This window comes from Bubalus bubalis, chromosome 23, assembly GCF_019923935.1.
Source record: "Bubalus bubalis isolate 160015118507 breed Murrah chromosome 23, NDDB_SH_1, whole genome shotgun sequence".
Classification (NCBI taxonomy): domain Eukaryota; kingdom Metazoa; phylum Chordata; class Mammalia; order Artiodactyla; family Bovidae; genus Bubalus; species Bubalus bubalis.
Window position 1 is genome coordinate 22,199,626 of NC_059179.1, and position 9,380 is coordinate 22,209,005.

Sequence of the window (9,380 nt, forward strand, 5' to 3'; positions counted from 1 at the left end):
ACAGGGGAGGCATGGTTGCTCCACTGGGGTGGATTCTGCCGGTTGGTGGGCAGCATGAGTGGGGGAGGACAGTTTATTAACCCCACAGAAGCCCCAGGTTACTGTCGTAAGTGCTGGCCTGCCTCTCTGCGCAGGCGCGCTGGATCCCAAGGCGACTCCAGTCCGGTTTATAGGGCTGGTCCACACCAGCCAGCCTTGGAGCTGTGGGGGAGGCTTCTAGCCTAGAGAAAGTGAGGGGTCGGTGGTCCTTCAGAGACTGGATGCTTCTTGATGGGGGCGGGGTAGATCGAAGTAGAGGAATCACTGGAAGGCCTGGGGCCTTTGATTGCACCAACTGAGCCAAATACTCAGTTCTAGGGACCCCCTACCACTTCCTGCACCTTCTGCCCAGGGGTGAGTTCCACTGTCCCTTCCACACAGCTTGTCGCGGGGTGTCACCGCCAGTTCACCGGAGTTCACAGGACGCCAGTGAGCTCCAGCGCCGGCCTGCGGGGAGCTGCCCTGCGACACTCAGAACGCCTCCAGGACATGCAGAAAATTCTGCTTTCGTAGGACGATTAGTGAGCGTCCCCTCGCCTCCGTCGAGGCCACACAGGCAGGGGATGCCAGGCTGGAACTGCAAGAAATGTGAAAAGTGTGAGGTCTGGGATAAGGAATATAAATAGAGGAGAAGAGGGGCATCTTGTACTTCTGTCCTCCCAAACTGGTCTTCTAGGGTGTCGAGGGGCCGGGCGGCAGCGGAGAAAACGCAGCCTGCGTCCACCAGCTTGGATCCGATCAGTCGGTAAAGTCAAGCCTCTACTCAGCTCTGAGGTGGATCCCACGCGCCCGGGGATGCGGTCTTGTCCCCACAGGGCTGGGCAACTCGGCAAAGTTGGTCCCTCCTTCAGCAGCGAGTGGCTCCACTCGGCCAAGTGGACCTGAGAGGCTAGGGAATCCAGCCGCTCGGCGCTGACCTGGGCTGCGGAGGGCGGCCTCGGCCCCGGGTAGAGAACGGCCTGCCTTTTCTTCTTGCGCTCCAGGAACGCGTGCACCAGGCGGCTCCTGGCCTCTCTGGTGGGCTTTATCCCTTCCTGGGGCCCAAGACCCGGAGCCGGGCAGGCAAGTGCGCGGCCACTTCGCTTTTTCTGCCTATTCTAGGACTCCCTACCCGACTCCCGCCTCCAGAAATTGTGGGAAACGCGCGACTGAGCAGAAGCCCTGCCCTGCCCAACCCGGAGCCGCCCTGGCCGCGGATTCGCTCCTGTGGGTTTCGGGGTAGAGTCTAGAGAAGCGCTCAACTGCCCGGGATCCGCCCAGCCGCAGAACTGTAAACGCTTGGAAACCCGCGGGAGGAGCTGGGTACTTCGAGTGAGAATTCATCCAGTGGCCGGGAGGAGAGTTGCAGGGTGAGAACCCAGAAAGAAAGGCACACTTGCTGGTGGCCCTCCGGCACAAAAAAGCACCACTGTGCGCCTCCTTCTCTCTAGTCCTACCTGCGTCCTGGGCCCTGTGGGGCTCCAGGAGGACCTCAGGAGGGCATTACTCCACTACAGAGGGATCACAGCCCAAGAGGCCCCCATGGAATCATCCCCCAATATGTTCTCCCCTCGGCTGGCCTAGCTAGCCAGGAAGGATGAGAGCAAAGGCAAGGCTGATAGAAGAGTTCAGGTACCCCTTATTTTTTGTTGAAGAAAAAGGACCTTCGGCTCCTGGGTTACTGGGCAGCCCCCCTTGTAGCTGTGTTGTGAGGTTCATTACAGTGAACGCAGCTGTTCCTCTTCACATTCTTTGGTGAGTGTTAGTTGCTCAGTTGTGTCCGACTCTTTGTGACCCCATGGACTGTAGCCCACCAGGCTCCTCTGCCTGTGGGATTTCTAAGGCAATAATACTGGCATGGCTAGCCATTCCTTTCTCCAGGGGCTCTTCCCCACCCAGGTATCTAATCCAGGTCTCCTGCATTGCAGGCAGATTCTTTACCCTCTGAACCACCAGGGAAGCCCCACATTCCTTGGAATAGCCAGGAATCCCAGGAAAAAGGAGCTGATCAGCCCTGACTGCTCCTCCCCAGACAACTGAGCCTACACAGCATCTCTGCCTTTATGGTCCTTGGATGTCAGGGCAGTGGGAAGGAGGGCTGAGTCTTTTGGGCCACAGGCCTGGCAACTGTCAATAGCCTCCTTGGCTGTGAGGACAAATGAGTCTTCTTAGTGACCAGAGTCCACAAGAGGGACCTGTAGGAAACAAGCATTCCTCTCCAGCCAGTACAGGACAGAAACCCTTACCACCTGAATAAAGTTCACTACTTCTCTGCCCGAGATTGCAGAGAATCCTCCCCTTCCTTGAAAGTGTTTGTTGCTCAGTCGTGTCTGACTCTGCGACCCCATCAACTCTAGCCTGCCAGGCTCCTTCATCAGTGGAATTCTCTAGGCAAGAATACTTTTCTCCCCGCTCAGCAGTGTAAGTCTGGGTTCAGCTAACTGAAGAGAAAATTTAACTTAATACAGGGATATTGGATAGTATACAGGAGCAACAGGAAGGTTGAAAAATGAGGAAGATTGTATCAGGAGACACCACAAGGTCACACTGCAGAAAAGCCTGGTTAGTGCATTACTTCTGGCACCCCAATACTGTTGTATTTAGAGGTACAAGTATCACTATGTGTAATCTTTCAAGTCTCCTTCCATGCTTACTGCCCTTAATCCTTCAGATTTAAGTCTTGTGTGGGATCGTTTGATTGGCTAAACCTAGGACACACGTAGGCACCAGCTATCACAGATGGGGAGAAAATGAACACAGTGCTTTAGGTTTCTATATGAAAAACTAAAATTCACCCACCAATGTTGACCTTCTGTGGGGAGAGTCTCTCCAATCAGAAAGTGTTCAGAAGGGTTTAAAAAAAACGGAGGGGGGATGATAAATGCTGCTGCAGTCCACCCCTTTGCCCAACATCCACACACACGTTTCTTTCTAAATTTAGTCTTTCCCCCACAAAATGCTCCCATCCAGTGTCATGCTACTGTCATTCATACAGAGTGCATTTGACTTGCCCTCAAGGGAGACATTCCAAACCCTCATAGCTCTAAATTCAGGGTCTTCCTTCTATTTCTCCTCTTATTCTTTTGGCATCCTAGCTCAGTATTCTGCAACCTGTAAACTAGACCAAATTGTAAAGATAATTATCACCACACATAATAATACAATAGCAAGGAAATAAGAATTGGAAGAAAATGCAAATAAATTCAAATATATAAATGTCTAATATGACAGAAGGTCAGGAGGTAAAAGCCACTTTCTTTCTGTAATATTAGATTCTGTTTTATATTTATGACATCCCTCCTCCTTTTTCCGTTCTGTTTTTCTTGCCTTCTGCTATCACCTGCTGGTTTTCTCTTTACCCAGAGGAGGAGCAAGTCTCTATGTCTGAAGGATCTGAGAACCTTGATGATCCTGCCTAGGAAGGGTTATAGTTAATGTTAACTTTTACTTCCATCAACATTTTAAACTTTTTTTTTTCATTTTTTTAAAAATTTTATTTTATTTTTAAACTTTACAAAATTGTATTAGTTTTGCCAAATATCAAAATGAATCTGCCACAGGTATACATGTGTTTCCCATCCTGAACCCTCCTCCCTCCTCCCTCCCCATACCATCCCTCTGGGTCATCCCAGTGCACTAGCCCCAAGCATCCAGTATCGTGCATCGAACCTGGACTGGCAACTCGTTTCATACATAATATTATACATGTTTCAATGCCATTCTCCCAAATCTTCCCACCCTCTTCCTCTCCAACAGAGTCCATAAGACTGTTCTATACATCAGTGTCTATTTTGCTGTCTCGTACACAGGGTTATTGTTACCATCTTTTAAATTCCATATATATGCATTAGTATACTGTATTGGTGTTTTTCTTTCTGGTTTACTTCACTCTGTATAATAGGCTCCAGTTTCATCCACCTCATTAGAACTGATTCAAATGTATTCTTTTTAATGGCTGAGTAATACTCCATTGTGTATACGTACCATAGCTTTCTTATCCATTCATTTGCTGAAGGGCATCTAGGTTGCTTCCATGTCCTAGCTATTATAAACAGTGCTGCGATGAACATTGGGGTACACGTGTCTCTTTCCCTTCTGGTTTCCTCAGTGTGTATGCCCAGCAGTGGGATTGCTGGATCATAAGACAGTTCTATTTCCAGTTTTTTTAAGGAATCTCCACACTGTTCTCCATAGTGGCTGTACTAGTTTGCATTCCCACCAACAGTGTAAGAGGGTTCCCTTTTCTCCACACCCTCTCCAGCATTTATTATTTGTAGACTTTTGGATCGCAGCCACTCTGACTGGCGTGAAATGGTACCTCATAGTGGTTTTGATTTGCATTTCTCTGATAATGAGTGATGTTGAGCATGTTTTCATGTGTTTGTTAGCCATCTGTATGTCTTCTTTGGAGAAATGTCTATTTAGTTCTTTGGCCCATTTTTTGATTGGGTCATTTATTTTTCTGGAGTTGAGCTGTAGGAGTTGCTTGTATATTTTTGAGATTAGTTGTTTGTCAGTTGCTTCATTTGCTATTATTCTCTCCCATTCTGAAGGCTGTCTTTTCACCTTGCTAATAATTTCCTTTGATGTGCAGAAGCTTTTAAGTTTAATTAGGTCCCATTTGTTTATTTTTGCTTTTATTTCCAATATTCTGGGAGATGGGTCATAGAGGATCCTGCTGTAATGTATGTCAGAGAGTGTTTTGCCTATGTTCTCCTCTAGGAGTTTTATAGTTTCTGGTCTTACGTTTAGATCTTTAATCCATTTTGAGTTTATTTTTGTGTATGGTGTTAGAAAGTGTTCTAGTTTCATTCTTTTACAAGTGGTTGACCAGATTTCCCAGCACCACTTGTTAAAGAGATTGTCTTTAATCCATTGTATATTCTTGCCTCCTTTGTCAAAGATAAGGTGTCCATATGTGCGTGGATTTATCTTTGGGCTTTCTAGTTTGTTCCATTGATCTAAAAATATGGAACACTTCACAAATTTGCATGTCATCCTTGCACAGGGGCCATGCTAATCTTCTCTGTATCGTTCCAATTTTAGTATATGTGCTGCTGAAGCGAGCACAACATTTTAAACTTTAATTTCCATTAACTTTTACCACTGGACATAACAGCATTAGGAGGCTCCCCAGGGGAGCCCCTTGTTTCCACAAATACTTCCTTTTGCCTATGGTGTAGAGAAAAAATCCTGCTTGATCTTGATATTCAGAATTAATCACCCTGGCCAATCCCATAATCCCTCTTTAACATCTTTATCCATTGCCGTGAGCAACCAGAAGTGACCAGGTAGCAGTTTCTGCTTATAATTCAGTAAAAATATTGTTGTTTCTCCTGGTAGGATCTTTCTTCCTTTGAGGACTCCCTAACCCCAATCCGGCAGAAATAAGGGTCATAAGAAGTGAGAGAGTCATTGGGTACTTGTAGGAAATTCTGCCCCTCTTTTGGGGCCCATATAATTGGGTTGTGGGAGAAATAGCCTTCTATATTAATCACTAGCCCACAACATATAGCTCATCCTTGAAGTACTGTAGCACACCATGATAAAAAGCTAAATTGTTTTAAGAAAGAGTCCAGAAACACAATGGGTCAAACTAGACAAAATATATTTCTCTCTTACAACCAGGGAAGAGGGTTGAACACATCTCCAGACCTGAGCTAATGAGGGAGTGCTACCATCCTCAGTAAGTGCCTTGCAAAGTTGTCGGTCCTGGCTAGCGGGAAGGAAAAGATACAGCAACTCCAGGGCAGGCTCTTTAAGGTGACTTGAAATGACTTCTCAGTTCCACTCACATTCCATTGAGGTAAATGAGGGAGGTTGTGAAATGTAGTCCCTGTGTGGACAACCATATGCTCAGGAAAAAGGGAGGATGAATTTGATGGGACAAGCCGCAGACTCGAGTATTCTTGTCTGGAGAATCCCATGGACAGAGGAGCCTGGTGGGCTATAGTGCATAGTGTCGCAAAGAGTCAGGCAGGACTGAAGTGACCGAGCATATCACAGGCATAGTTTCCTTTATACCATTCCATTGACCCGTAAAGTCTTCTGGATGATGAAATACATAAGATCAGTCAATATCATGAAATTTAGCCTGGTTTTGAAACTGCAATATGAATTCTTTTTAAAAATTTTATTTATTTATTTAAATTGAAGGATAATTACAGTATTGTGATGGAATATGAATTCTTAAGAAGCAATGTTGTGTGGGAAATAAGGCAGTTATAAGGCATAGACTAACTTTATGGGAGATAATATTGGCAGAATCTTCATATTTGGTGAAGACATATCCAAATCTTCCACTAGATCCTGGTCTAATAGGTCCCCCTGGGGTGATAGAATAGGGGACCTGGGGTTGATTGCTGCTGCTGGCAAATTAGGTACTTTCCCAATGATGGTGACCAGGTTGGCTTTGATGAGATGTTGAATTCAGATATAGCCTTCATTCCAGTCTTGGGACCATCTATTCAACAGAAGGTTTGGCAGGCCCTGGAGTTCCCTGGGGTAAAGGACTCATATCCAGAATGTGTTATCTTGTCCACCTGATTATTAAGAACCTGTTCTATAGCAGGAGGTTTTTGGTGCTTGATGTCATAAAGCATGAATATTTTCACACTCTATATCCATTCTCAGAGATTCTTCTTTATCCTTTTTCTTTCCATTTCCTTACCTGAAGCCTCTAACATCAGTCCTTTTAAGTCCTTGACCATCTGTCTAAACCATCAGCCACCACTGATACATTCACTGCAGATCCTTACCTCAGGTCATCTTCTGTCTGCTGACAGGGTGAGCACAAAATACACTGTTTCACATTCTACCCACTGGGTAAGATTCTCTTTTCTGTTGTTTTTCAGAGCCATCCCAAATGGGACTATACAGCAATGATTTGTTTCTGACCAGGGTCATTGTATTGCACTGTAAACTGGCCTTGAAACTTTTCTTCCTCCCTCATCTGGTGTTAGGGTATTCCCCACGAGACCATAAATGTGGAGCGAGGGGTGGCATATTGTAGTATAAGCTAGGGTGAGGCCTGTGGGCTCCCTGTTGTGAAAAATACACAGAGGCATCCACTCTCAGGATTGTGCAAATACTGGCTCAGCCCCTGAGTGAATGCCTCCATAAATTTTACACCATAGACATCTTGTCTACCTCCCCCTAGTCCAGGCCCTGGTGAGTGGACTGTACTGGACACTTACTTATGCCTTCAGGACCTATTTGCGCCTGATTCCCTGGATTCCACTTCTGCTTGATGACAGACTCTAAAGGGTACAGTCAACACGTGGTTAGCTAGAACAAACAGCAGCCGACTCAGTTCATCTTGGTGTTTCATGTATACTTAGTGATTTATAGCAAACTAAGCCCCCTTCTGTGAGTAGCTATTTTCTTTTTGGGGGTAAAAAGGCTCTTGAGTCTTTGCTGGACCATGAGAGGTGCCTCCTCTGTGACTATTCTATGGTGACATGCCACAGGCTCCACATAGCACCCGTATGTGCTGTAGTGACTGAACTTTTGTCCAAGCCTTATCCATGCTCTACTGTGTCTTGGTAGTTAAATGGAGATGTGATAGGAATCATCAGCCTTCATACTTATCTGTTTATTTTTGGCTGTGCTCGGTCTTTGTTGCTATGTGGACTTTTCCCTAGTTGCCTGCAGTGGGAGTTGCTCTCTGGTTGCAGGGCAAGGGCTTCTCACTGTGGTGGCTTCTCTCTTGTGGAGCACAGATTAGGGCACAAGGGTTTTAGTAGCTGCAGCACGCGGGCTCAGGAGTTGCAGCTCCCGGACTCTAAAGCACAGGTTCAGTAGTTGCAGGGCACGAGCTTAGTGGGATCTCCCAGGATCAGGGATGGAACCCCTGTCTCTTGCATTGGCAGGGAGATTCTTCACTAAGGAAGCACTAGGGAAGCCCCCCGCCACTTCACTTTTATAGTCCTTCATGATATAAGTTTTGTAATTCCCTCAGGATGTAGCTTTTGATCTACTGTTTTGGTGAGAGTTCCAGGGTCTTCCATGTTGCCCTTCCAAATACTAGATTTCCAGTATGTGCTAGTTTCTGAAGATGGAAAGGAAGATAATCAGGAAATAGTTTATATTGGACCCTCTGTATGGCAAATTGAGTAAAAGCTGATCTCATGACCTCCATGAGCTTCTACTCTAATGGACCACAGAGGCATTCATGTTAGCTGAAACCTAGCAGCTAATAATCTCTCTAAAGGATGAGTGTTCCTCTTTCTCTAGGGCTCAATTCCCCTTGAAATAGTAAAGGATTACTTAAAAGAAGACTGTGAGAGGAATTCAATACAGTTTTGCTGTCAGGAGCCCAGGTCTGGATCTGGACTCTGTGAGCTTGAAATCTCTCTGTATCTTAGTTTCTTAAACTGTAGAACTTAACAGTGCCTACTTCAAAGAGTAGTTTGAAGTCTAAGTCATGTTTGAGATATACTCTGCATACAGCAAATTTCACCTTTTTTAGTGAACAGTTCTATGAGTTTTGACAAAACTCATAGGTCAGGGTAAACTGCCCAGGGGATGTGATCTCTCAGCTGGTGCTGAAGGATGAGGAGGGTATACGATCAGATATAGAACATTTTCATCACCATCCCCCCAAAGTCCCTTTTGGGAATCAGCCTCTTCCTCATCTGAAGCTCCTGGTGACGCCTGCTCTATTTTCTGCCCCGACAGTTTCCCTTTTCTAGAATGCCATGAAATGAAATCATCCTGTATATGTAGCCTTTTGAGTCTGGCTTTTTTCACTTGGCATGATACAGTTACGATTCATGCTTGTTGTATGTGTCAGTAATTCATTACTTTTTAATTGCTGAGTAGTATTCCATTGTATGGATGTACCACAATTTGCATATCCATTCGCAGTTGAAGGACTTTAGGGTTGTTATCAGTTTGGGGCAACTAAGAACAAAGCTAATCTGAACATTCATGTTCAGGATTTTGGTGAACATTCCAGTTTTATTTTTCTTGGGTTAAATACCCAGGAAAGGGATTGCTGGGTTATATGATAAGCGTGTAAGTGTATTTTTATAAGAAACTGTCAAACTGTTTTCCAAAATGGATAAGCCATTTTTCATTCCACCAGCAATGTGTGACAGGTGCAGTCACTCCATATCCTGGCCAGCACTTGGTATGTTCAGTTTTTAACCATTTTAACGTGTGGTTTCTTATTGTGGTGTTTTGTTGTTGTTGTTTGTTTGTTTTTGGCTGCATAGCATGTGAGATCTTAGTTCCCAAACTGGGGATCAAACCCATGCCCCCTGCAGTGGAAGTGCAGAGTCTTAACCACTGGACCTCCAGGGAAGTCCCCTTACTGTGGTTTCACTTTACATTATCCTAATGATTCATGGGAGAAGGCA

The 9,380-nt window shown here is 45.5% G+C and overlaps 1 non-coding gene across 1 annotated transcript; it reads right to left on the bottom strand.

Moving 5' to 3' along the window:
• Nucleotides 1–4,981: 4,981 nt before the first annotated feature.
• LOC112581661 lies at nt 4,982–5,088 on the bottom strand. The gene has a single exon (XR_003106281.1). It is a non-coding gene; the product is annotated as a U6 spliceosomal RNA (small nuclear RNA).
• Between the last annotated feature and the right edge of the window lie 4,292 nt (nt 5,089–9,380).